General features: G+C 45.6%; 1 long non-coding RNA gene across 1 annotated transcript; it reads right to left on the reverse strand.

Moving 5' to 3' along the window:
- Window positions 1-932: 932 nt before the first annotated feature.
- Window positions 933-8,188, reverse strand: LOC309541523. The gene is made up of 3 exons (XR_014223792.1): window positions 8,090-8,188; window positions 6,726-6,872; window positions 933-1,140 (listed from the first exon to the last, which is right to left on the reverse strand). It is a non-coding gene; the product is annotated as an uncharacterized lncRNA (long non-coding RNA).
- Between the last annotated feature and the right edge of the window lie 13,614 nt (window positions 8,189-21,802).

Raw genomic sequence — 21,802 nt, forward strand, 5'->3', positions numbered from 1 at the left:
CCTCCGCGTCATGTTTTAATAATGGGTTTAAAAGGTAAGGGTAAAGGACCCCTGACTGTTAGGTCTAGTCGCGGACGACTCTGGGGTTGCGGCACTCATCTAGCTTTACTGGCCGAGGGAGCCCGCGCTTGTCCGCAGACAGTTTTTCCAGGTCATGTGGCCAGCATGACTAAGCCGCTTCTGGCGAAACCAGAGCAGCGCACGGAAACGCCATTTACTTTCCCGCCAGAGCAGTACCTATCTATCTACTTGCACTTTGACGTGCTTTCTAACTGCTAGGTTGGCAGGAGCAGGGATCGAACAACGGGAACTCACCCCATCGCGGGGATTCGAACTGCCGACCTTCTGATTGGCAAGCCCAAGAGGCTCAGTGGTTTAGACCACAGCACCACCTGCGTCCCACACAACACATTTAAAAGGCCATAAATTAGACCAAGGCCTGGGAGAAGAGGAATGCTCTTGCCTGGTGCCTGGCACAGCCATTGTGATTAATCTTGAATTGTTTTGTAGACAGATGAAACAGGCTATTGGGAGACATTAATGAGTATGAAAATGAGTCAGTCGTAATAACGAAAGACATCGGAATTTTAAATGTATATAATTGCCCGCATGAGATTATGATGATGCTCAGTGGTTTAGACCACAGCGCCACTCGCGTCCCTAATAATGGGTTATGAACCTTAAAAGTAGGACGTCCTGAGTCCATATAGTTACCAAAACCATTCCTTAACCTTTCCTTAACGTTTTAAACCAGGAGTGTATAGGGAAGCTTCCTGTCATGCAAAAACACACTGAGACTCAGCCTGACACGCCAGAACTTTTGTATTAGCAGCAGCGCCATCAGTAGATTCAAGGAGGCAGAGACAAAACCAGAGTCACATATGTGCTTGAAAGAGTTTATTCGTCTGTATGTCACACACAGGCCAGGCAGGAAAGAGGCGAAGGTGCTGGAACATAGCAAGGACAATGGCTTGGGCCCCCATGGAAGGAAAGGACTTGAAGCCAACCCTGTTATTCAATGCCTGGGGCTCATGGAAGCTGTTTGGAAAGCCATGGCAAACTGCTGCACTCAGTACAGTGAAAATCGGCACAGAAAGGGAAACTTTTCCTCACACTTATTATCATTCCATAGAGCAAGGTCTGGAAGAAATCAGAAAGAAATGTCACCAGGTTTTCCCTACTGAAACAGTGCTATTTATCACAGCTGGTAAAATGATACAGATGGTATCATGCGGCTCACACATGAGAGCACATAGCGTTTTCAAGAAAAACCTTTAAAAATGAACTTTCCAAATTCTTTAAACATTGCAGGTTTCTTTTTTCTTTTTTAGTTTTTTAAAAAAGGTAAAGGGACCCCTGACCATTAGGGCCAGTTGTGACTGACTCTGGGGTTGCGGCACCCATCTCGCTTTATTGGCCGTGGGAGCTTCCAGGTCATGTGGCCAGCATGACTAAGCCGCTTCTGGCGAACCAGAGCAGCACACGGAAACACCGTTTACCTTCCCGCTGGAACGGTACCTATTTATCTACTTGCACTTGATATGCTTTTGAACTGCTAGGTGGGCAGGAGCAGGGACCAAGCAACGGGAGCTCACTCTGTCGCGGGGATTCCAACCGCTGACCTTCTGATCGGCAAGCCCTAGGCTCTGTGATTTAACCCACAGTGCCACCCGCATCCCTTTTAGAGGTGCATTAAAATCTGGGTGTGGGTGCATGTACTATTGAGGTATCGAGCATTTAATTGCCCTGCTTGTACCTCTAATTTCGGCTCTGCTGAAGGAGAGGACTATGGGCAAGATCAGCTGTGCCAGATGACAGGGACTGGTGGAGACTCCCCTTTATTCTTGAACTGAAAATTGATATATGCCACCCAGAGCACAGGGCAAAGAAAACTCTGAAGGATGAGCTCTGCTCTTTAGCAACAGCTTTTCTTTAAAACAAACAAATAAACCAACAAAATTAATTAATTAATTTTTATAATGAATGATTTTAGAATGTTGTTTATGTTGTACTTTTGTACTGTTTTATTGTTGTTAGCCGCCCTGAGCCCGGCTTCGGCTGGGGAGGACGGGATATAAATAAAATTTATTATTATTATTATTATTAAAACAAAAAAACCATTGGTGGTGCATTTGCCAAATGATGGGGGCGGGGAAAAATCTAATATCTGATCCCTTTGATTTTCAATCTAAAATCAATAGTGGCAATCAATCTGGTATACATGCTATATCACAGGCACATCCAATGGGTAGCTTGTGATCTACCAGTAGATCACAGGACACCTGTGGTACATCACTGGCTCCCCACAAAGAAGCTCAACAACTTTGGCTCCCCTACTTTGGTTCAACATTTTAGCTCTGTACCCCTAACTTCAATGACCTGAACCCCCCCCCCCAAATGGGGTAGATCACTGGCAGTCTGTAACTCTCTGAGTAGATCACAGTTTCTTGGGAGTTGGCCACCTCTGCTATATCAGAATTTGGGATCTCTGCAATATTAGTAATACAGCAAAGTTTGCCAAAGAGAAAAGGTGTGCTGCACACACAAAGCTTCATTTCAAAGCGGGTGGCACTGTGGTCTAAACCACTGAGCCTCTTGGCCTTGCTGATCAGAAGGTCAGCGGTTCAAATCCCCGCGACGGAGTGAGCTCCCGTTGCTCTGTTCCAGCTCCTGCCAACCTAGCAGTTCGAAAGCTCATCAAAGTGTAAGTAGATAAATAGGTACCACTCGGGCAGGAAGGTAAACAGTGTTTCCATGCACTGCTCTCGTTTCGGTGTTCTGTTGCACCAGAAGCGCCTTAGTCATGCTGGCCACATGACCCAGAAAACTGTCTGTGGACAAACGCCAGCTCCCTTGGCCAGTAAAGCGAGATGAGCACCACAACCCCATAGTCATGTTTGACTGGACTTCATCATCCAGGGGTCCTTTACTTTACAAGCATGGGAAAAGGAAGTCCTCACTGGTGCCAGATATGAGTAAGTAAGATTTCTCATATGGCAGACAGGTTCTGAGACTGTGTCCTGGTTCAAATAAAGCTCTTCTTGCAACTGAGGACTCAGCTAGACTGGTAAAAAAAAAGTGATTTATATGTGTTGTATGTGTTACAAAAGTTGAAAGAAGGAACTGCAAGAAGGTTATTAATGTGATATAGCTTAAATCGTGGCGGAGGGAAGTCAGAATGACGATATGATAATTAGTACTTTTGGAGAAATGTATTTACGTTTTGATGTTTTACTGTCTATATTTGTTTATTTTTTGTGTTTTTTCTTTTTGGTAAGTTTGTGATTTTAAAAGAGTGTATATCGGAAATAAAATTTATTTTTAAAATTAAATATATATATGTGTGTGTGTGTTGTATGTGCGATATAACACCCTGCCATCAGATTGCGATGTGGAGTCCTGTTTGTCTCTACCTGCTTTCCCTGTTTAAATTTATGCTTTAAACTGAAATGCTTCTTCGAGGTGTCTAGATCCAGCCTGACAAGCCCCGCGTGACTGCTAATCTGTTTTGTGGACTATAGCCCTGCCCTGAAGACTTAGGGTTGCCACACCTCTTTTTCTCAGCTGGCTGGCTCTGAGATGGGACTCTCCTGCTGCAATTCAAAATCCCAATTTTCAAATGCAGCTGCCCAAGAACATTCTGAATTATGCGGGGAAACCTGTGCTTGCTATACAGTGCGTATCTGCAAAGGGTTGCCTTCACAGGGAGGGACAGTTTTAAACAAATTATTTAGGAAAATCTTGTAAAAGTAAAGAGTATTAGAAAAATGTTGGAATGAAATTATTTGGCTTTAGCAGAAATATTAAAAAGAATTATGTAAGAATATGTCATGGTTAAGAGAATTTGGTATAAATAAGACTAAAGTTTTAAGTTTTAGGGCTTTTTATGGTAAGATAAGGTTAAAATAGATTAAGGTAATTTAAGATAAGGTTAAAATAGATTAAGGTAATTTAATGACAGAAAACTGTGAAAGATGGAAAGGATTTGCTGAGATAATTAATAACTAGAATACAAAAAAGGGAGGTGTGAGGAGGTCGATGAAACAAGGTAATGACAGTTAATGATTTGGGAATATTGGATTTGTTTTTAAATTTTTTGTCTATTTTTGCTTTTTGCTTTTGATGTGTTTTGTTTTTTTCTCTTTTTGACCTTGTTTTCTTTTTATTGATTCGTATTGTTTAAATGCTATTTGGGTTTTTTCTTGTTTTTTTTCTTTGTTTCTTTGTAATCTTAAAATTCTCAATAAATATTTTTTTAAAAAAATAAATAAATAGGGAGGGCAGGAATGAAGAATTGGAAGACTGAAATTAAGAGGAACCCCACCAAGGTGGTCAAATCTCCTTACTTCCAGCGTTCAGTGCTACACAGTGATCTTTTTCCTGAGCGTGCGGTTCCCCAGCTGCCCAAGGCATGTAGTCAGCTGACGAAAAATCTGCCCACCTCCACCTTGGGAACTGTAGAGACAGCAAAAGGGTCAGTGTCTTTTTGAGAAAGCAGCACCGTCCAATTCTACCTCCTCATCCCTGACTCAGACTCTTTCAGGGACGCGGACTTAGAAAAAATATTGGGGGGGCCCGGGAAAGCTCATGAATAATAAATAAGCTCATGAATATGCAAATAAAGTGGCTCCGGCCCTAAATAGGGCAAGCCACGCCCCCCCAGCCAGCCGATTGGCTGGCTGGGAGGTGTGGCCAGTCGGGATTCCCCTGTTCTCGCGGGATTTCCGGCAGTGCCTCCGATTAGGGCGCGTGGCTGGCTGGCTGGTGAAGGAGCAGGTGAGGAGGAGGCGGGGGATGGCGGTGGCGCTCTGCTGGAAGGGCGCCCGCCCGAGATTATTGGGGGGGCTGAGCCCCCCAAAAAAAATTTTTGAGGGGGCTCGAGCCCCCTCAAGCCCCATGGAGTCGGCGCCTATGGACTCTTTCGTTGGCTCTGCCCAAGTAAAAGACAAGACAAAACCCATATGGATTTCCAAAGTATGTAAGGATTTGCTGAGTTACAATAGTCAGTTTTGGGGAAAATATTAGGCGGGCAATGGTCTCACCAACATGGAATGGAGACAGTGTGGGGTGTAACATAAGCATAACAGCCTTGGCCCAGTATACCTGAAGGAACGTCTCCACCTGCATCGTTCAGCCCTGAGGTCCAGCTCTGAGAGCCTTCTGGTGGTTTCCTACCTGTGAGAAGTGAGGTTGCCAGGAACCAGGCAGAGGGCCTTCTCAGTGGTGGCGCCCGCCCTGTGGAATGCCCTCCCATCAGATGTCAAGGAGATAAACAGCTATCTGACTTTTAGAAGACATCTGAAGAAAGCCCTCTTTAGGGAAATTTTTAATGACTGGTGTTTTATTGTGTTTTTAATCTTTTGTTGGAAGCCTCCCAGAGTGGCAGGGGAAACCCAGCCAGATGGGCAGGGTATAAATAAATTATTATTATTATTATTATTATTATTATTATTATTATTATTATTATTATTAGTCAAGTACAACACTTCCTGTTTGCCCAGAGTGAACACGCAGGAGGGTGTTATTCCACAGCCAGGAGGACTTCGTGTCACATCCTCAGCATGTGACCAGGTAGGTGGGCATGACCCCGGAAGACCCCATAAAAGGGCCAGTCACACAGCCACCTCCCTTCTCTTGATGCTATGTTCTCTTGATACTGATGTATTTTGCTGTCTGCTGGCCCTTTGCCACCAGGACACAGGCTCATTCCCATACAGGATGAACTCTAACCCTCTTCTGTAACTCTGAGCCAGGCTTCCTCAACCTTGGCTCTCCAAGATGTTTTTGGCCTACAACTCCCATGATCCCTAGCTAGCAGGACCAGTGGTCAGGAATGATGGGAGCTGTAGTCTCAAAACATCTGGAGGGCCGAGGCTGAGGAAGCCTGCTCTAAGCTAAAACCTGTCTTCAGGGATCCAACCGTGAACTGAATGTGAGTAAATTTCTTAATACTTTTAAAAGAAGACTTTTGTGTCTTTATTCTTTTTAGGAGGGATAAAAGGGGGCTTTTGCGGGAGGTGGGGGAAAGGGACAGAGTGTGCGGGGGAAATATCTAATTTACCTTAAAAACCATTGCAAACAATTAAAATTATTAGTAGGATTGGAATAACACTTGTAGTTTACTGTTAAATTTTGGGTGTCATGGAGATGTCATAGATTTGGATTAATAGATGAGATGCAGGAGGAAAAGGTTAATATAAGGACCCACAAAGGGGAGGAGGGAAATTCAGGACACTCTCCGGAAACTCTCTTTCTGTGTTGGCTGTTTGATAACCATTTGCAAATTGGTAAAATCTGAAAAACTAAATAATTTGTTTGTTTTAAAGGAGAAAAATGAAACAAGATGCCAAATGTAAAGGAAGCCAGGACCTCTGTCCCTCTAACATTCATACCAAAGAGGGGATAGTGGCAGGTGCACCCTTAGCAGAGGAAGGGGGTGTGGGGGTGCGGCCTGCCCTGGGTTTCATCCCTGAGGGGGGGGGGTGACATCGCTGTGCCACTCTCCCTGGGACGCTCGCCACAGCAGCGCTCCCCAGGAGGCTTGCTGGCGGTGGCGCACGCCCGGGAGGCCACCGTTGTACCGTTGTAGGCCTGGGAGCCTCGCCACTGTTGCACACTCAGCAGGCTCGCCGCCACCAGCGCAGCCCCCATGCGCCGTGCCGTCCCTATGGGTGGTTTGCCCCGCCCCAGGATAGCAGCAAAAATCGCAGGCTGCTTCTACTCACCTTGCCACCTTTCATCCTGTGCATCCCAATCCAGACCTGATTCTTAGGTTGAACGAGCTTAGCTAGTTCGTTGGCCACAACGGCCATTTCTTCACGATTGGCAATGGTGGCAAGATGCACCTGTGGGCTGTAGGCTTGGCATTTGGCCTGAGAGAGGACGAGGAAAAGGAGTCGGTTAGCCCAATGAACAGACGGTCGCCTCGTGAATACTACAAAGTTCTTCTTATTCCTTCTGTGCATCTGAACAAACAATCACTTCTGAGGGATAGCAGGAGAGGTCACACACACCCCTGCCAAGTTTCCCTGAACCGGCATTTTACCCTAAAAGAGCAATGGAGCAGGAAGAGAAGTGGAGCAGGGAAAGGAAGTAAATTGTGGCACCAGCTAGTTTTGGTGAGGATTATTGTCATTTATCGCTACTTAGCAACACCCCTTCTCATTTCCTGAACCCTTCCGCTATATTTTCTGGCTAGCAGCTACCATAGGTAAAGATAAAGGACCCCTGACCATTAGGTCCAGTCATGGCTGACTCTGGGGTTGCGGCACTCATCTCGCTTTACTGGCCGAGGGAGCCAGCATACAGCTTCCAGGTCATGTGGCCAGCATGACTAAGCCGCTTCTGGCGAACCAGAGCAGCGCACAGAAACGCCGTTTACCTTCCCGCCGGAGCGGGACCTATTTATCTACTCGCATTTTGACGTGCTTGTGAACTGCTAGGTGGTCAGGAGCAGGGACCGAGCAACGGGAGCTCACCCCGTCGCGGGGATTTGAACCGCCGACCTTCTGAGCGGTAAGCCCAAGGCTCAGTGGTTTAACCCACACCACCACCCGCGTCCTTAGCAGCTACCATAGTCCCATATAAATAATCCTTAATAAAAAGCCCTCTGTGTGTGTAATCAATAATGAATACCAATATGAAGTGCTTCCCCCCCCCCCTTCTAAAAAACTATTTAGGAGTACTCTCATTTTGACTCAATAAAACCACCATTTTATAGTTCGAATCGGGGAAAATAATTACAGGCAATGGACAAAAGTGCAAAGATTCACAAAATGTGGGGGAAACACACTGCCAATATGACAATAAGCCCTTACCATATCGACAAACCATTGTTTTCTTCAATTACTACTGCACAATTCGACTACTACTCCCTCCCTTTGATCCTGGGGTACATTTGCTTGGCCAAGGTTTTTACCAAAGTAAAAGGGGTTCACCTGTTGCAGGATCTCATGGCTTCCAAGGGTGTGGTTTTGATTGTAGCTTAAAGATCATCAGAGAAATAAGTTTTGGCATGCAATGCAAGTCGGGTAGCAAAGACAGGGGCTTAGGGATTTGGTGTGGAGAAGTTCCAAGATTCATGCCTTACCTCTGCTCTGTTCCAAGATTCTGGGTTCTTGTTGTATTTATAGCAAAATCGGGAAAAGGAGAACCAGTCTTTGGGGCAGGGGCCTCCTGAGCCTTTCACTGGAGAAGGAAAGGAGGGTCAGAGAGGAAGCAGGATTTGTTCCCCAACAAAGCCACTTCTGCCCTTCGAAGGAGGTGGAGTTGTGGGCTTCACAGCCCAGCCCCATGAGATTGGGGAGATTCCCGGCCGCGTCATCCTCTAGCCAGCAAATTGGCTGGCTCTGGGGGCATGGTCTGCCCTATTTAAGGCAGGATGCAGCCGGGGATCTCCCTCTTTCCCGCCTGCCAGCTGTTCCTGTTTTTCCCACCCTCCCGCCCTATAAGGTTTTTGTTCCTTGACCTTGCTATGGACCTTGGTTGGTCGCCGTTGAGGGGCCTGGTAGGAATTTTTCCACTTGGCAAATTGGCACCAGCCACTTGGTTTTTGCCTACCTCATAGCAAATCGTCACAACTTTCTGGGTATTGGCAGTTAGGCATTGGTATTGTTCTGTAGATGGAAGAGGGGAGGTAGCGCCATCACCTGCCCCACATCTTGAAGGGTCGTTAGTTAATGGATTCTGGGGGGCGTGGCCCTGTCCGAAGCCTTGGGAGGTGAGGGCCTAAGGCACGCCCCCTAACGGTGACCCCAGGGGAGTTCCTAGTTGATGTGCATCAGCAGGACTCCCCCTACTGGTGGTTAACCCTTCCCAGACTTCAAGCAGACGGGCTGAAGCCGGATATAGTGGGTTAGGACCAATGCCTAAGCCAATACCGCTCATCCCCTGTAACCAATAAAGTTGTGGCCTTATTTAGCCCATTAACCTTAATAATTGTGTCATGAGTCATTATTTCCACTGTGGGGGTGGGAACTCGCCGCGCAATTAAAGCCATAGCCCTGCTGCATTTCATCCAATAAAGACTGAACAGGAGACCCCTCTTGATATCTAGCACAGCATATTTTATGTTCCAACATCTCCCATTAAAAAGTCCTGTATTAATTTACCAGACAATGACAAACCTAGACAGCATCTTAAAAAGCAGAGACATCACCTTGCCAACAAAGGTCCGTATAGTAAAAGCTCTGGTTTTCCCAGTAGTGATGTATGGAAGTGAGAGCTGGACCATAAAGAAGGCTGATCGCCGAAGAATGGATGCTTTTGAATTCTGGTGCTGGAGGAGACTCTTGAGAGTCCCGTGGACTGCAAGAAGATCCAACCTCTCCATTCTGAAGGAAATCAGCCCTGAGTGCTCACTGGAAGGACAAATCGTGAAGCTGAGGCTCCAATACTTTGGCCACCTCAGGAGAAGAGAAGACTCCCTGGAAAAGACCCTGATGTTGGGAAGGATGGAGGGCACAAGCAGAAGGGGACGACAGAGGACGAGATGGTTGGACAGTGTTCCCGAAGCTACCAGCATGAGTCTGACCAAACTGCAGGAGGCAGTGGAAGACAGAAGTGCCTGACGTGCTCTGGTCCAGGGGGGTCACAAAGAGTCGGACACGACTAAACAACAACAACAACAAAATTTAGCAGACTAACCTTGGCCACCTTTTGAACCGTCTTCAACTTTACTTATTCTGTCCATCAACGCAATGTTATTCTTTCGCAATTCCGTTATTTCTTTACAATAGGCTGCGGAAATTGTTTCCAGCTGGGAGAGTCTTAATTCTACCTTCGCAATGCGATCGATAATGTCCTTCATGGAGCTTTGAGGTGGAGCAGCAGATTTTCCATCATTTGATCTCCAAGCCCTCTCTGTAAGAATAAGCAAAACATTGGGCTCTTCGGAAGGGCTCATTTCGCCAACAGCTGGCATCTACAAGCTCTTTCAGGCATACAGGGCAAAGAACGGAGGAGAAATTTGATTCAGTTGTTATTATTAAATTTAATTTATTACAGTCGTACCTTGGAAGTCGAGCAGAATCCGTTCCGGAAGTGCGCTTGACTTCCAAAACGTTCAGAAACCAAAGCGCGGCTTCTGATTGGCTGCAGGAAGCTCACTTCTGGGTTTGTGGCGTTCGGGAGCCAAAACGTCCGAGTACCAAGGCGTTCAGGATCCAAGGTATGACTGTAGTTGCTTTATCTATTTGCCATGGCAACTCAAAGTTACTTACAACATGAGTTATCAGCCTGCCCACCTCATGCAGACAGTAAAACCATAGGAAATATACATTAGAACAGCCCACCTGCTCTAAAAGGCCACAGATTGTTAAAGGTCAAATGCTTGGTTAATAAGGAATGTTTTTGGCTGATGACTGAAGATGGGTAATGTTAGCGCCAGGCGAAGCTCCCCAGCAAAAACATCCCAATAATGGGGAGCCACCACGGAAAAGATCCATTGTTCTTGTGTTTCCACCCTCCAAATCTCCCATGGAAGGGACACATGAAGAAGGGACCTTGGATGGTGATGACAACTATTGTAGCTGCCTGAACCTGGACCTAGGGACAGAGATGGACTTCCATGATTGCAAAAGCAGGAATGATAGCTGGAGGGGACCAGAGATGGATTTCTATGGCTGCAAAATGTAATAGTCTAACATTCATGTAGTTGCCATGCTTGGCCAAACCAGATAGTTGAGTTGGTTAATTATAAGCTAAAAATGAAGCTAGTTGACTCTTGAGGTCAACGCTTTCCTGTTTTGTCAAAGGAAGGGAGATACAATGAGGAACGACAAAACTTGACTTGGCTGGTTCTACCAGCTAGTTTCAGAAGGGAAAGTTTGAACTGTTAGCTATGGAAATATATATTCTCCTTCTCCTTCTCCTTCTCCTTCTCCTCCTCCTCCTCCTCCTCCTCCTCCTCCTCCTCCTCCTCCTCCTGTATACCACCTTATACCCGCAGGTCTCAGGGTGCTTTGCAACATAAAATAACAATATAGAAATACATAATACAGTATAAGCAAAACGAACCCAAGCCCTCATGGTTGGCTTGTCCCAGGCAGAACATATCTTCGTGGAAGATGACCAGGAGCCTCAAAAGAGAAAGTCTGAACTTGAGTGATAGAGGCCCCATCTGTACCTAGAGAGCAAGGGGAAAGGATTGGTAGAAAAGTTCATGTGCTCATGCAACTGTATTCAGCTGCATTGCTGAGGGTAGCCATTTGCTTTGACTTAAGCAGGAAGAACTGCTGTAAAAATCCTACCACATCCTTGTAAGGTATTACAATACGAAGCCAGCTACCTCCATTCCAAATGAACACCACCAACATTAACTGGTCGTGTATATGATGTGCTGAATGTGTCCGTGGCATTGCTTAATAAACAACTAGGTAGGGAGCCCCAATCCATGCTTCAAAGAGACTATATAGTGGAACCTCTACTCATGACCACAATCCGTTCTGGAGGCCCGTCCTTATGGCGAAACAGGACACTGGGAGAGACGCCATTGTGCGCTTGCGCGAACGGCAATCGACGCTCCTGCGCATGTGCGAACGGCGAGTGGCGGCAAACCTGCCGGTTACTTCTGGGTTTGCCGCTGTCGCAACCTGGAACGTCCGCGAACGGAGGCAGTTGTAAGTAGAAGTTCTACTGTACAATGATCTACTGGCAGTGATTTACCTGAACAGATAAGAGCATCCATCTAGCTCAGCACCCTGTTCTCACAGTAGTCAACCTATGGGAAACAGGATGCAGAATTTGAGCATAAGAGCACTTTCCCCTCCTGTGGTTGTTTATAATTGCTCAATTACACATTGAAATGGAGCATAGGAGCCAACTCCAAGGGGCCCTGGGAGCTTCGACCTCCACAATAAAATATTTGAGAGGGCCAGGCCCCCATAAAGTTGATGGGCATTCCCATTCAAATGGTGTGTGCGCATTGCATCATGTGATCAATTATGCAGGGCAGGGCATATCTACACCACCACCATATTTTATTCAAGTTGGCACCCCTGAAATGGAGAAAACCTGTATATATATTGGTGAAGGGTTTGACACTGGGAAATTCCATGGAAGCACGCTGAAGCTCTCTCCGAGCTCTAACAGACTGATAACTAACTGCTGGTGTTCTCTGCTAACACTCAAGTGAGTGTTTAACCTTAGATCATGTGAAGGGATTCAGTTGCAAATCTCCTGTTAGTCTTTCTCTGGACGCCACAGAAAACAAAAGAACGCGATCCTGGTGCCTCTCCATGGAGCTGCATAGTCTTAGGCTGGATGCAGACTATGGGAGAGACAGAGCTTTGATCTTGGCTCTGATCATAATTCTATATTTAAGAAGAACTTGTGCTTGAATATGCATATGTTTTATACCACTTTTTGGAGGTATCACTGCTTGCTTTTGGTACCTGTTTTGAAGAAGTTCCAAAGGGCAGGCGTGCTTGGGCTTGAGAGGCTGTTCTTGTGAGGATATATGCAGCTTCATGGAGGAAAGGCGGGGTTTTAAAAAAAGCAATAAATAAAAACATAATCCTCCGCCACACACACTTTTGCCAGTCAGTTGCTCTCTACAGCTCTCCATTTGCTCTGCTATGGCTCTTAGCCCACCAACACATAACTGTTACGATATAGAAGCAATGGAGCTGCAAACTGCTAGCTTGAAAGCAAAACATAATGGGAATGTTGGGACTGTCCGTGGGAAACAGAGGGACAGTCAATTTACAGTGTGAAGCACCGGAATTAGCTCAGAGTGTAATATGAGCTGTACAGGAAGTACAGGAAGTGTTTTGTCACTCGACTGCTGGAGCTTGAAGAGAGCAGTCATGTTTTTGTAATGCTGCAAAGACAGAAATAAAGGCATGTAAATACGTTTTCTGTCTATCTCTTTCCCCTGCCAGGGGGGCAGGAAAGGGGGGGGTGTTCTTCTCACGCTGGGAAGAATCGCCTATCGCGACCTCCCTGGATCTTGCTGGGGAATGCAGCCAGGGAGGTAAACAGGAGATCAAGCCGGGTGCCTGGGAGTGCTGCCAGTTTCTCCAGATAAAGGTTTGATTCCCGACATCAACAACACCAACAGGAGGATTAGGAGGTCCAAGCACCGGAGAGGCTGATTTTTAAAAAAATATATCTTTAGTTTAGACAGGCTACTAAGAGATTGTGAACAATGAGCAGAGAGGGTATAAAGAGATTTATTCTTCCTCTCTTACAAAGGGGTTGGTTTTCTAGGACCAAAGCAAGCACACCTTCAAGCACCCCACAATCATCCTATGGAACTCACCACCACAATATGTGATCTTGGCCTTTAGGATAGGCAGGTTTTTTAAAATGATGGCTCAGAGAGAGAAAATTTGTCTCCCAACAAGTATTAGCCATGACTTGGTAGAAACGCAGAGAAACAATAAAAATATCACTACTACTAATGATTATCTTTTTGTGCCTGCCAAACAGCCGTGTCGTGCTTATGATAATATTCTATTCTCTTGTTAACTATGCTGTTTTAAATGTGCATTTTATATTTAGTTTCACTTAGCAATGCTTTCTTTTGAAATGTTAAAGATTTCTTTGTGTGTTAACTTTGTTTTGTGTTAAATAAGTGTTCTGTAGTTGACCTCCTTTATTTTGAAATCTTTAAGGTAATATTTTATTGTCCTGTTAACCATCTTGCTTTGACTGTATACTTTATATTTGACTTTCTTCAGAAATGCTTGATTCTGGATTGTTTTATTAATGCTTAATATGCTGTAAACTGTTTTGAGGGTTTTTTAAAAAAAACATAAAGCAGTATAGAAATGAATAATAATAATAATAATAACAACAACAACAATAATAATACATCCAATTTATTAACCACCTTCTAAAGCAGCGTATTAAGTAGCAACCCCCCTTTTCTTCCTCTGTGACTTCTGCTGTGCCGTCTAAATGCCCTGCCTTACTTCTACATCCATGCATGATATTTCTAACCCAATCTTCACCAACCAAGCACCTGGGAGGAATTGCAATCGAATAACTACAGCTTTTTAATAAATCTGTTATATAACATTGAAACTGATATAGTAAAACTTAACCCTTCTGCACTGCAGGGGGTTGGATCAAACAATGTTTTCCAACTCCACGATTCTTTAAATCCATGATTGTTGGCAAGCAAACCCTGCAAATTTCAAACCCAGCCACAGTTTATTTCGTCCTCCCGACGGAGACCCATCCATTTCCCTTCTAACTTTTCATGTGCATTTGCCTCCACTGAGATCCCCTGAAAGATTAGCAAAGCCAAAGAGAACTACTTACCTCTTTGTCTCACTTCCTTTCCCCAATTAACTTGTCCAGAGCAAGGGAAACTTTTGTTCCTTCTGCACAGGTTTCTATATGCAGAGACTGCCAGGGGGACGCCTGTGCTGGCAATGCAGTCATCAGTCACAACCTATTAGAACAACAGTTTATTTTTCCAGGTGAGCAGTGACCTGTGAACCAGGAACTCCCAGTGAACTGGTCTAGGGTGCATGGAGAATATAATATTAAAAGCTGAAGTTCTGGACAGGACAGACATAAACGATTGGGACATTTCTTTCAATTCTGATCACTGGTCCACTGAGCTCACTACTGGGTCTAAACACACAGTCAGACTTGGGTTGCCATATTTCAAAGTTGCTAAGTTTTTTGGGGCAAAGTTGTTGAGCTTTGCCATTTCTGAACTATTTTTCAATGGAAAATTGGCAAAAACGACACTGCTGCCATATGTTCGGATTTTCCTGGACCTTTTTCTGATTTACGCCCAGACACTGCTGCTGACTGCAGTATTCTGGCTATGTCCAGGAAATTCAAGACATATTGCAATCCTAACAGAATCTCTCCAGGGGTTCAGGCAGGAGTTTTTCCTAACCTTATCAGAAGATGTTGGGGACTGAACCTGTGGTGCTGTGGTCTAAACCACTGAGCCTCTTGGGCTTGCCGATCAGAAGGTTGGCAGTTCGAATCCCTGCGACGGGGTAAGCTCCTGTTGCTCTGTCCCAGCTCCTGCCAACCTAGCAGTTCTAAAGCATGCCAGTGCAAGTAGATAAATAGGATAAATTGCAGGGGTAAGGTAAACGGCGTTTCCATGCTTCTGGTGAACCAGAGCAGTGCACGGAAATGCTGTTTACCTTCCCGCCAGAGCGGTACCTATTTATCTACTTGCACTTTGACGTGCTTTTGAACTGCTAGGTTGGCAGGAGCAGGGACCAAGCAACGGGAGCTCACCCCATTGCAGGGATTCGAACTGCTGACCTTCTGATTGGCAAGTCCTAGGCTCTGTGGTTTAACCCACAGCGCCACCCGCTTCCTTGAGACTCCTTAGGGTAGTGTTAAAGCAGGATATCAAATCCAAACTCTTCTTACCTTTTTACCTTTAGCTTCAGCACGCAAATCAGGAGCTCTTTTGCTGACCCACGGCCTTTCCCGGTAGCCTCAAGCTGCTGATCACTGGAGATACTTAAGGAGCAAAAGGAGTTCAGAGCAGCAATCATGCAACGCCCCTACAGCACCGACTGCTGAAGTTTTAGTATGGGATTAGAAGGAGTCTTGTCACTCTGAACTAAGTCATGCACCTTAGACGGCAAAGAAATTGGGGATATGCAACGCAAGGCGTGCAACCTTCATTGCATTCCCTGCTCTAGGATGTTGTTGTTTAGTCGTTTAGTCGTGTCCGACTCTTCGTGACCCCCTGGATCAGAGCACGCCAGGCATTCCTGTCCTCCACTGCCTCCCGCAGTTTGGTTAAATTCATGTTCGTAGCTTCGAGAACACTGTCCAACCATCTCATCCTCTGTCGTCTCCTTCTCCTTGTGCCCTCCATCTTTCCCAACATCAGGGTCTTTTCCAGGGAGTCTTCTCTTCTCCTGAGGTGGCCAAAGTCTTGGAGCCTCAGCTTCAGGATCTGTCCTTCCAGTGAGCACTCAGGGCTGATTTCCTTCAGAATGAATCATAGAATCATAGAATCATAGAGTTGGAAGAGACCACAAGGGCCATCGAGTCCAACCCCCTGCCAAGCAGGAAACACCATCAGAGCACTCCTGACATATGGTTGTCAAGCCTCTGCTTAAAGACCTCCAAAAAAGGAGACTCCACCACACTCCTTGGCAGCAAATTCCACTGTCAAACAGCTCTTACTGTCAGGAAGTTCTTCCTAATGTTTAGGTGGAATCTTCTTTCTTGTAGTTTGGATCCATTGCTCCGTGTCCGCTTCTCCGGAGCAGCAGAAAACAACCTTTCTCCCTCCTCTATGTGACATCCTTTTATATATTTGAACATGGCTATCATATCACCCCTTAACCTCCTCTTCTCCAGGCTAAACATGCCCAGCTCCCTTAGCCGTTCCTCATAAGGCATCGTTTCCAGGCCTTTGACCATTTTGGTTGCCCTCCTCTGGACACGTTCCAGTTTGTCAGTGTCCTTCTTGAATTGTGGTGCCCAGAACTGGACACAGTACTCCAGGTGTGGTCTGACCAGAGCAGAATACAGTGGCACTATTACTTCCCTTGATCTAGATGCTATACTCCTATTGATGCAGCCCAGAATTGCATTGGCTTTTTTAGCTGCCGCGTCACACTGTTGGCTCATGTCAAGTTTGTGGTCAACCAAGACTCCTAGATCCTTTTCACATGTACTGCTCTCAAGCCAGGTGTCACCCATCTTGTATTTGTGCCTCTCATTTTTTTTGCCCAAGTGCAATACTTTACATTTCTCCCTGTTAAAATTCATCTTGTTTATTTTTGCCCAGTTCTCTAATCTGTCAAGGTCGTTTTGAAGTGTGATCCTGTCCTCTGGGGTGTTAGCCACCCCTCCCAGTTTATTGTCATCTGCAAATTTGATCAGGATGCCCTTGAGTCCATCATCCAAGTCGCTGATAAAGATGTTGAATAAGACCGGGCCCAAGACAGAACCCTGTGGCACCCCACTAGTCACTCTTCTCCACGATGAAGAGGAACCATTGATGAGCACCCTTTGGGTTCGGTCAGTCAGCCAGTTACAAATCCACTGAGTGGTAGCATAGTCAAGACCGCATTTTACCAGCTTCTTTACAAGAATGTCATGGGGCACCTTGTCAAATGCCTTGCTGAAATCAAGGTAGGCTACATCCACTGCGTTCCCTTCATCTACCAGGCTTGTAATTCTGTCAAAAAACGAGATCAGGTTAGTCTGACATGACTTATTTTTCAGAAATCCATGCTGACTATTGGTGATCACAGCATTCCTTTCTAGGTGCTCACAGACTGTTTGCTTAATGATCTGCTCCAGAATCTTCCCTGCTATTGATGTCAGACTGACTGGGCGGTAATTATTTGGGTCCTCTCTTTTCCCCTTTTTGAAAATAGGGACAACATTTGCCCTCCTCCAGTCTGCCGGGACTTCGCCTGTTCTCCAGGAATTCTCAAAGATGACTGCCAGTGGTTCTGAGATCACATCTGCCAGTTCTTTTAATACTCTTGGATGCAGTTCATCTGGCCCTGGAGACTTGAATACATCTAAACTAGCCAAATATTCTTGTACTATCTCCTTAGTTATTCTGGGCTGTGTTTCCTTTGCTGAATCATTTGCTCCAAATTCTTCAGATCGGGCATTGTTTTCTTTATCGGAGAAGACTGAGGCAAAGAAGGCATTGAGTAGTTCAGCCCTTTCTGTGTCCCCCATTTGCATTTCACCATCTTCTCCTCTGAGTGACCCCATTGTTTCTTTGTTCTTCCTTTTGCTACGAACATACCCATAAAAGCCTTTTTTGTTGCTTTTAACCTCTCTAGCAAGCCTGAGTTCATTCTGTGCTTTAGCTTTTCTGACTTTGTGTCTACACGTGCTGGCTATTTGTTTGAATTCCTCTTTGTTGGTTTCCCCCCTTTTCCATTTTTTGTACACATCCTTTTTTAATCTTAATTCAGTTAAAAGTTCTTTAGATAGCCACCCTGGCTTCTTTAGGCACCCTCCATGTTTCCGTCTCATTGGTATTGCCTGACGTTGTGCTTTTAGTATCTCCCTCTTAACAAACTCCCAGCCATCATGAACTCCCTTTCCTTTTAGTATTGTTGTCCATGGGATCTCACCCAGCACTTCCCTAAGTTTTATGAAGTCGGCTTTCTTAAAGTCAAGAAATTGAGTCCTAGTATGCTTGGCTGCTCCTTTCCGCTGTATAGTAAACTTCAGAAGAGCATGATCACTCGCGCCTAATGATCCTTCCACTTCTACCCCACTAACCAGGTCATCAACATTGGTTAGGACCAGATCTAAAATGGCTGTTCCTCTTGTTGCTTCTCCCACTTTCTGGACAATGAAGTTGTCTGCAAGGCCAGTGAGGAATCTGTTTGACCTTATGCTCTTGGCTGAGTTTGACGTCCAACAAATATCTGGGTAATTGAAGTCCCCCATTACTACTATCTCCCTTCCTTTTGCATGCTTGGCCATCTGTTCCAGGAAGGCATCATCTATGTCCTCCGTTTGGCTTGGGGATCTATAGTAAACTCCCACAATGAGGTCTCTGTTATTCTTCTCTCCCTTAATTTTGACCCAAATGCTCTCACTTTGGCTTTGAGGATCTAAATCTTGGATCTCTTCACAGGTATACACATCCCTGACATATAACACCACTCCTCCTCCTTTCTTGTCTGGTCTGTTTCTCTGAAATAGATTGTATCCCCCCATTATTACATTCCAATCGTGGGACTTATCCCACCAGGTTTCAGTGATGCCTATTATGTCATATTTAGTTTGCTGTACCAAGAGCTCAAGCTCATCTTGTTTATTTCCCATGCTTTGCGCATTAGTGTACAGACATTGAAGTCCATTAATCATTCCCCCGTGTCTCTTATTTAAGGATTTTTTCCTCCCACCACTAGGTCCGCGTGCTGTTTGCTCCAGTTGGTCTATGACATTTGGATGATCATCTTCATTAATTGATAGACTCCTACCTTCAGGAGCACTGTCTCCCTCCCCCACATTAGTCAGTTTAAAGCCCTCCTGATGAGGTTTCTGAGATTTTTGGCAAAAACATTTCTCCCAACCGTTGTGAGGTGCAGCCCATCACTTGCCAGAAGTCCATCTTCAAGAAACTGCAGTCCGTGATCTAAGAATCCAAACCGTTCCTGTTTACACCATTTGCGAAGCCAGCTGTTCACTTCCACTATTTTCCCCTCTCTCCCTGGGCCACGTCGTTCAACTGGGAGGACAGATGAGATGACAATTTGTGCATTTAGTTGCTTCAATTTCCTGCCCAGAGCCTCGTAGTCTCTTTTGATCTTCTGGAGGCTATTGCTTGCAGTGTCATTGGTTCCCACATGAACCAAGAGGAAGGGGTATTTGTCAGTGGGTTTTATGATTCCTTGCAGTCGTTCAGTTACGTCTTGGATCTTAGCCCCGGGGAGACAGCACACTTCCCGAGACATCTTGTCAGGCCCACAGATCACTGCTTCTGTTCCCCTCAGTAGGGAATCCCCTATCACCACTACACGCCTCCTCTTGGGTTTGGTCGGGGTTCTTCCGTGAGGTGTCTGTTCCAAGGTCGCCTGCACATTCCCTGAGGACTGCCTTTGCTGCTCGTCTTCATATACCTGATCGACTGTAATGAGGGAGAGATCCTCAAATGGAGACTGCTCTTCGTCTTCCATGCTAGGGGAGAGGACCTCAAAGCGATTGTGTATTTCTAAGCAATCAGAGTGAACCCTGGGCCTCCTACTTCTTTGAGTCACGTTTCTCCATATATATGGCTCCTGTGTTGGTGAACTAGACTCCTTCTCAGGGGAGTCCCCTGTCTCCTCCTTGGTGGAGACGGTGTGCTCTGTTGCTTCCAAGATGAGCTCCAGCTCTCTAATTCTTTGGAGCGTAGCTACACGTTCCTCCAGTTGCTGGACTTTGTCTTTTAAGAGGGCAATCAACATGCAATTGCTGCAGGTAAAGCTGCCTGCAACCTTTGGCAAGATGGCAAACATTGCGCAGGAATCGCAGGCGACTGCAGCTGTTCCCTCCCCTTCCATCTTGAGATCGTGTCGTTGGGGTTGGCTACAGAGGTCCTCCATCATAAAAAGCTTGAAGACAGGACAAATAACTTCCCCCACACAAAACAACACCTAGATCTCACCCAACAAACGTTTGAGACTAGCTCCCCTAAGTCTAAAAGATGGATCTAACTGCGCGCGCCGCAAGGCGCGCGCCACTGCCCTGCAAACTCTGATAAGCTCCTCCCACAGCTAATCCCCTGCCTCAACAGAAACCCTGCCCCCTCTGACCTTTACACAGGGAAAACAGCTAATCAGCCACAAAGAAACACACACACACAAGAAAACCCTTTTTGCTCCTTCTTCAACTGATGCCCTGCAAACTCTGATAAGCTCCTCCCACAGCTAATCCCCTGCCTCAACAGAAACCCTGCCCCCTCTGACCTTTACACAGGGAAAACAGCTAATCAGCCACAAAGAAACACACACACACACAAGAAAACCCTTTTTGCTCCTTCTTCAACTGATGCCCTGCAAACTCTCATGGATCGGTTTGATCTTCTTGCAGTCCATGGGACTCTCAAGAGTCTCCTCCAGCCCCATAATTCAAAAGCATCAATTCTTCGGCGATCAGCCTTCTTTATGGTCCAGCTCTCACTTCCATACATCACTACTGGGAAAACCATAGCTTTAACTATACGGACCTTTGTTGGCGAGGTGATGTCTCTGCTTTTTAAGATGCTGTCTAGGTTTTGTTGGTTTGCAAGCCCCCTCCATAGATGCTGACCCCTCTCACTGTCCTCGGAGCTTGCTTACTGGTAAGCTCCTCTGGCTGATATCCAGACAGACCAGGGAGATTTTGATAGGCGACATTTTCCCAAGCGTGGGTAAAATGCACAACCCCTCCCTCCTGCTTCCGCAGGGGAAAGAAAATAAGTCAGAAATCTATTTACATGATGTTTATTTCTGACATTACAGCACTAGAGAAAAACACGTCCTTTCAGTTCAGTTCTTCTAGTAAATCTGACAAACTTCCTGAACATGCACAAATGGAAGGTTTCAGATTACACTGTTCACAGAGACTTATCCAGCCTGTGAACGTCCTGGGAAATTCTACTTTCCCACAGATAGGCGCATCATTTGATGTCAACAATCTGTGTGTCCGCAGCGGTGATGTTTCCATATACTGACAGGCCTGTCATTGCCCTTCTCCCAAGAAGCAGGAGTCTTTTAATTTTGTGACTGCTGTCACCATCTGCAGTGATCATGGAGCCCAAGAAAGTAAAATCTCTCACTGCCTCCATTTCTTCCCCTTCTATTTGCCAGGAGGTGATGGGCCCAGTGGCCATGATCTTTGTTTTTTTGATGTTGAGCTTCAGACCATATTTTGCGCTCTCCTCTTTCACCCTCATTAAAAGGATCTTTAATTCCTCCTCACTTTCTGCCATCAAGGTTGTGACATCTGCATATCTGAGGTTGTTGATATTTCTTCCGGCGATCTTAATTCCGGCTTGGGATTCATCCAGCCCAGCCTTTCGCATGATGAATACTGCATATAAGTTAAATAAGCAGGGAGACAATATACAGCCTTGCCGTACTCCTTCCCCAATTTTGAACCAATCAGTTGTTCCATATCCAGTTCTAGGATGCAGTTTTAGGATGCTCTAGGATGATTCCCCACAATTTATAAATTAATCACCCTGCTGCCAAGGAGGACCTTAGCATGACTGTCCGAGTTTGTTTGCTTTCCCCCTTTCCTCCTTCCTCTTCTTTTTCGTTGCTGTGTCTGTTAGACTGCAAGGCCATGAACACAGACTGCTTTGTTTGTCATCTTTTTGCAGCAAATGTTAGATGCATTGTAAAAATAA

Source organism: Podarcis vaucheri (assembly GCF_965113315.1).
Source record: "Podarcis vaucheri genome assembly, chromosome: 10".
NCBI classification, from domain to species: Eukaryota; Metazoa; Chordata; class Lepidosauria; order Squamata; family Lacertidae; genus Podarcis; species Podarcis vaucheri.